We start from the raw sequence: 6,677 nt of genomic DNA, 5'->3' as shown, positions 1-6,677 counted from the left end.
TTTCCAATAAAAGTCGAAATGAATTTGAACGACGCAAGGAGCCCACATTGCACGAATCAGAAAAATGAGTAATTTTGGATTACAAGCGACATGATATAGAAATAAATGTATTAACAATCAAAGAAGGAAAACGATATCCATAGTGTGGTTGTCATTTGATTATCATAAATGAGTAAAATAATGCATTTCAACAAGCTATTCTAATTGAAACCAAACTTAGCTGCAGGTCACTCAGGCATTTGCTTGGAGCCAATTGCCCGGCAAATTTGAAAGATGGTCAGTTAAAAAACGACTTTAACTTATGTTTGGGCAGGGGCAGGACCCTGATTTTAACGAAATTTTTATTGTTGCTATGTTTAACTGGTTTAAATGGCTGCTAATTCGAAAACGAAAAACTGCTTGTATTTGGGTCAACGTGTCAAATACTGTTTGTGACGTCTTTCAAGTTCTTTAGTCCTCGGAGCTCCAATTAGGCCCCATCACGGCCGAAGCAAAGAGCAAACAATTGGACCTAAAATCAATCATGTGTTTCATAAACATAATCTTTTAAGACTATTAAACATGATCACTTGCAAGTTTTGAACTAATTTACCATGTGCAAGCTTTTCAATCTTTTTGCGAGTTCCTACTGTAATCCTTCGAGCATTAGAAACGTCCCTCCGATCAATTAAAGAGCGCTAGTAAAAAAGGGAAATCAATTAATCTTGGTGACTTGTATTGCGTTCGAATTTTATGAATGTGACTGAAGCAAAAAATTGCGAACCTCAATCGTCCTTGTTTAGTGACTCAAACTAACAAGATTTATTTTAATCTCTGTTGGCTTACCCAAGGTCTTAGAAAACATCAAAACACGAATGAAAAGTGGAAATGGGTCTCGGGTCGGTACTATGATGAAAATGAGTTTAACATATGGTGTACGGACCCAGGCTCATCGTACGCTTCGGCGCTTTTGGATGTTGAAGAATCTTGTATGATGCCGGTTGCAACCTTCAGAACTAAACTGGAAAATTTGATTTGCCAATTCAAAGGTTAGTATCAGGGGAGGGTCGCTTTGTAGAACGAATTTTGATGGATACTCTAGGTTTAGGGTGTCAAGGCGTTGATTCCCCATCAATCCCAAATGCAAATCAAGACTGCAATGGAGAATATGAAAGCTGCAGGTAATTTGTTCTTTGACGCAGATTACATACAAGACAGCACATCTTTGAAAAAAGGATCACCTCTCGACTAGGTGCTTCGAGCGAACTTTGTGGAAAGTCATTTTAATTGCCTTAGCGAGTAAAGCTTTATATTCCAAAGCCGCAAGTCCAGATGTTTGATTGCAACAATAGATCTTAACCTAAATGAGGTAATATTAACTGGAAACATCTGATATTTGATGTTGACAAAACAAGCTCCGGCCTTTATTCCAGGCAGTTTCGCTGCTTTTTATGAACTACTATGTTTTGGTTTCCCCCAAATCAAGCATCTGGTTGACCTGACAAGGCACTCTCCAAGAAAGACATTTTGGATCAAGTAAAAAGTGTAGGTCGTATCTCCCAAGCAATCAACCAGCCAATCTGAAATTCATACGACTATTTCGATTTTGACACACCAAAATTAATCTTGGATCATCAAACTAAAGTTTGGCACACAAAACTCTATGAAGGCATACCAGACAAAATGTTGGAACACAAAAAGAGCCGTCAGGTCAATTAGATGCGCGTTTTGAGGAAAACCAAAAAGAGCAAAGCAGCACACACACAAAACCACTTTCAAACTACTGATATGATCAACTTACCAACGCCTCAAACTTTCAAACCAGTATTGTCAAGTTTGATCCAAGCGGGAGATTTTTTTTGGTCAGAAAATGTACGTTCTTGACCTTAAAAAACGGCTTGGATCAAACTTGGCAGTACTGGCTTGAAAGCTTACGTCACAGGCAGATTGATCACGTCAGTATTACAAACAAAAAGTCTGGATTTACTGGCGACGGAAAGGGTGACCAACTGACCATACGTGAGTTCAAAACATGATCAAGGCTAGGTGACTGTGGTTGCACAAAGAGCTCAGTTACTTGGTACTCAAGTGACATGCTAAGACATTGTCGGGTTTTTTTTCGAAGTATCATTTAACTTCCAACAACTCATAAAAGGTAAAATCAAGGTTTCGAAAAATCTAGTCCGAGATTTATTTTTCAGTGTGCGTCTTTATTGTTTGGAGTGCCATTTTACTTTTTGGTGCGCCTTTTCTGTTTGTTAAGCCACTTTGATGTGTTTGAAACCCTTATCTGTGTGCCTGGTTCAAGTGCATTTCTTTCATTCATTCATTATGCCTTTTTTTTAATATCTTTGTACACTTTTAAATTCAGTACGTCAATTCATACTTTTTGTATGCTGTACACTTATTGTTCTACACCATTAAGTAAGCCAATACAAATGAAAATGCGGGTTCAGTCTGTGCCCAGACCTCAGGTGATGCATTGCTGGTGAAACTCCAACAAATTAGTCATAAACATGACTGGCTGGATCTTGACCCACAAACAGCGGAGGATGTCAGGGCCGAGATGAAGAGACTTGAGGCCGAATTAATGATAGCCGTAAGACACGCAGCTGGACCAACCCCTGACACACAGATGGCTCCTACCGTCGCTCCGATTCCTACCCGTGATGTGAGGGTCTTCAGGTCTTAGGAAGCCATGCGTCCGTCCATCCTTGCTTCAACAGTGTCAGCACCTGAAATGAGGAACTGACTGAGAAATTTTGAATCTTGGGATTCATCATCTAATATGGATCTACTTACAGATATTGAGCAGCCGATTCTCTCGCTGTTGCAATCCTTTACAAAATTGTGGACAGTCAGGCCAGAATTAGACATTGTTATAAGGCACTCAAGAAACCCTTCCCTGAGATTCGACCTCAATATTTGAGGCGTAGAGATTGGTTCTTGGCCACCAAATCATCCACCGAATTGTTCAGCGAATGGGTTGTGTGCCTGCAAGCTCTTGGAGCTAAAGCCGAGGTGAACAAAATGTCGGTGGATGACCGGACAATATTCCAATCAATCCTGGGAGCTAGAGGAAAAAAGGAACTACATAGCGTAGTCATGAAAGTGTCAAATCCGGATCTGGGTAGCGTAATTAGGGCCGCAATTTACCATGAAATGCTTGTTAAAGCGAACCAGTCCCGGACTCCAGGGTTGTCCCCACTGCCATGGACCCTGCAACTACCAGTCTTACCATCAACTCCAAGCCAGTTTGTCGCAACTGTTCCCGCGATGGTCACACGAGACCGGAAGAGTGTTTTGCAAAGGATAGATCAGGGACTCTTAAGAGCGTCAAAGTCACTTGCAACTCGCATGACAACATCACAACTACCAAATACATGAAGCAATCGTCCTTTTCATTGAGGGAAACAGCGCCATCTGCTTCGTCTAGGTGTGTATTAACAAATGTAGAAACGAGAGAACATGCTTTCAGATGCCAGATTTTTTTTGATTATTATTTGAAAAAAGGTATTGCTGAAGTATTGCGATACAATGAATAACACCCTACAACTTATCTGGGAGACCTTTCAAATCCTTAATGGGTAACATCCCGAACAATTATGACATACAAATTATCATTATTCTTGTTTTGGAGCTCGCTGAGAACAGTCGCATTTTGTTGCTGTTCTTGTCTGCCAAGAATTTCGAACCTAGTTGTGGCTTCCTCTGTTGCTCCTTGGTTTCTGTGCACGTGTAGTGTTCGTGGTGTTTGTGTGTGGGTGAATGAATGGGAATTGCCATTGATTAGGTTTGGTTCTTCACAGTTCTTTGGTAAGACGTAATTACTTTAAAGCCTAATAAGTTTAATCCTCATTTGTGCTTATGCTTAGCTTAAACATGAAATGCTTCTTAAGGCGAACCAGCCTTTAGACTCCAGGGTTGTCCCCACCGCCATGGACCCTACAACGACCATTCTTGCCATCAACACCCAGCTATTTTGTTGCAAATGTGGCCGCGATGATCACACAAGACCGGAAGAGTGCTTTGCTAGTTGTGCATGTAGACGGCACTTATTTTGACGCATATTGTGGTCACATACGGCTTTCACATGACATATTCACAAACACATGGCCACATATTTGATTTGGAACCTGCTCCAATTTTCTGCGAAATGTGAAACAATTCTCAGGCAAGGTCAGCGCAATCACCCAACGCAAGATTAAGCGTGACCTTAAGAATACAATTTCAATTGATATTTTTTCACGATCCTCAATCCTGTTTGGGGTGAAATTATTTAATGACGAAAATTCAAGTTTGAATGTGTTCAAACTAACGGCATTTGCGAGATATGTTGGAAAGTTGAAGAAACAAAATGCATTTTGACATAACTTTGAGTGGTCAGATATGGTCTCCCTTGGAGTTTAACGATTGACCAACACAGAGCTCCCATTTAAACCAGCATGACCAGCGATAAAATAAATCAGATGCTTTGTATTAACCAAATCAGTTTAATTTCAGTACAAGGAAAATGAAACAATTATCCCTCTTGGATTTTCTGAAGTAAATTACTCAGCATTGTAATGACGGGCAGGAAACGTTGTCATAAACTGCCAAATGAAACCAATGGTACTTTTCATATTTTTTCAAAGTTTTCATTTTGGTCAAGTATTACTCCTACCTTTGTCACCTGATCGCACGCCATCATTGAGAACCAGTAATCTTGTGAAGGCCAGCATATTTGACATAGATAGTCTTCTGTGTTGTACTGGTGTGTGTAAATTCTCTGAATCTCGATTTGTGTCACATTGCCAACTTCTCGTCGAATATGCGATCACAATATGTGTCAAAACAAGTGTCGTCGAAATGCACCATAAGGATAGATTGTGCTATGACTGCCACAAGATTGGTCACCTTGCCGCATGTATAGAGCTCCTTTTCTTCGTGGTCCATTGGCTGAGTATGAACGGGGACGATCTCTGACCCGGCGCCCCCTTTTTCCCAGAATTTCGAGACAATCTTCAAAGAGCCCTTCTGTAGCAAATGCCCGATTTGTTGCTGCCGACTCGGCAACACCTAAGATGAAACTCTTCTGTGAAATTAATGGGAAGAGCATTTCACATATTTCCATTCCTGATACAGGGGCTTCTCATACAATCTTACCTGCTACTGCTCTTCCTTCAGACGTTGAATTGAAGCCTTCTTCGACGCGTTTGCTTGCTGCCAATGACTCAACTCTCAGAAATGCTGGTGCTTTAACATTCTTTGAACCACTGAGAATAGCCCACAAGTACTTACTCGCACCATTGTCTCCCCAGATCTTGATGGCCTTCCGTTGATAGGCTGGTGGGATTTGATGGCGCTTCAAATTTTGCCATCAAATTTCCCGTCTCCAATTGCAATGAGGAGCGCTAGGCTTTGCAAAGGTGGTGATGATGATGACAACAATTTTTTGAGACTTGCTGGGGGCTGTTCAGACTTCGAGATTGTTGATGAGGGCGGTGTTGGTAACATTTTCGGGGTCAAAGACGACCAAGAAGGACATCATGAACTTGTTGATGTCCTTGCCCAAGTCAACGGAGTGACCTTGCAATGGGGTAGTGCGGTAATTGCTGCCATCACCAAAGAATATAGTGACATTATGAAATCATCTTTCAGCCACACGTCTGGAACTCTGAAAGGTCTAAAAATGAAGATTAAGATCGACAAGTCAAAGCATATAACACCTTGTCATGTACTTACTGCCAGACCAGTACAACTACATCTCTCTGAGCAGGCCAATGTTCTCTTTAACGAACTCATTGGGGCGGGCATGATTGTAAAGGTTGACAAACCAACCACTTGGCGCTCTCTGGCTCACTTGTTGCCTAAACCTGCCGGGAAGAAAGTGGGATTTGTCACAGACTACCGTGCTTTGAACAAAGCCGTTCACAGACCCGTTCACCCCTTCTCGTCTGCTCAAGATCTCACCCGTCAGGTAAACAAGGACTCCCGTTTCTGCATCAAGTTGGATGCCATTCATGAGTACTGCCAGGTTCCACTTGAGCTTGAGGCAACTGCAATACTATTAGCAATCATCAAGTACGATTTCTTTCTCCAAGGCCTCTCCATGTTTCACGTCATCACCAACCACTGGCCCCTGGTTGGTGTCTTTGAAAAAAACACATCAGTTTAGACATTGACAGGCTGCAGCATATCCGGGAACATCTTTTTACGTGCAGCTTCATTGTTGAATGGGTTACTGGCAAGGGCCACTTGATTGCTGATGCTCTGAGTCTGCCTCCATTCTTCCCCTCTGATGAGTCAATAGAGATGGCAATCAAGAGGATTGACGCCCCGCGATCCGGCTATGGCTGTCATCTTCAAAAATATTGGCAAGAAGTATTGCAATAGGCCCCCCTCTTGTTCAGTAAGCTCGTTCTTGTCAGCTCTCAAATTCATAGGAAATGAGTTGGACCACTCAGTTTGCTCAAAGGTTTTCTTTGTAGGGGATTTCAATTTTCCGGCTAGCGTTGTAGAGTGGGAGGCTAGTCCAGATGGGTATATTCCCATTTCGAAATCGACGTCTCAGTCGTTCGAAAAGCTGGAGGAATTTGCGATCTTGCGCAATCTCTCTCAGCATGTTGGTGTAGCCACCAGAGCAAATAGCGTTCTTGACTTGTTTTTTTTTCCAACGACCCTGATCTGATCCAATATGTCCATGTGACACCTAGTAA

General features: G+C 41.9%; 2 long non-coding RNA genes across 2 annotated transcripts; both read right to left on the bottom strand.

Annotated features, from left to right (window-relative positions):
• Positions 1 to 215: 215 nt before the first annotated feature.
• LOC131877862 (uncharacterized) lies at positions 216 to 4,513 on the bottom strand. The gene is made up of 4 exons (XR_009372921.1): positions 2,782 to 4,513; positions 826 to 2,714; positions 593 to 677; positions 216 to 511 (listed from the first exon to the last, which is right to left on the bottom strand). It is a non-coding gene; the product is annotated as an uncharacterized LOC131877862 (long non-coding RNA).
• A 7-nt stretch (positions 4,514 to 4,520) lies between these two features.
• Positions 4,521 to 6,198, bottom strand: LOC131877863 (uncharacterized). Its single transcript, XR_009372922.1, has 3 exons — positions 5,704 to 6,198; positions 5,125 to 5,644; positions 4,521 to 5,037 (listed from the first exon to the last, which is right to left on the bottom strand). It is a non-coding gene; the product is annotated as an uncharacterized LOC131877863 (long non-coding RNA).
• Between the last annotated feature and the right edge of the window lie 479 nt (positions 6,199 to 6,677).

This window comes from Tigriopus californicus, chromosome 3 (assembly GCF_007210705.1).
Source record: "Tigriopus californicus strain San Diego chromosome 3, Tcal_SD_v2.1, whole genome shotgun sequence".
NCBI lineage: Eukaryota > Metazoa > Arthropoda > Copepoda > Harpacticoida > Harpacticidae > Tigriopus > Tigriopus californicus.
The sequence above is the reverse complement of the archived record's forward strand: the minus strand, read 5'-3'. Positions and strand labels throughout refer to the sequence as shown.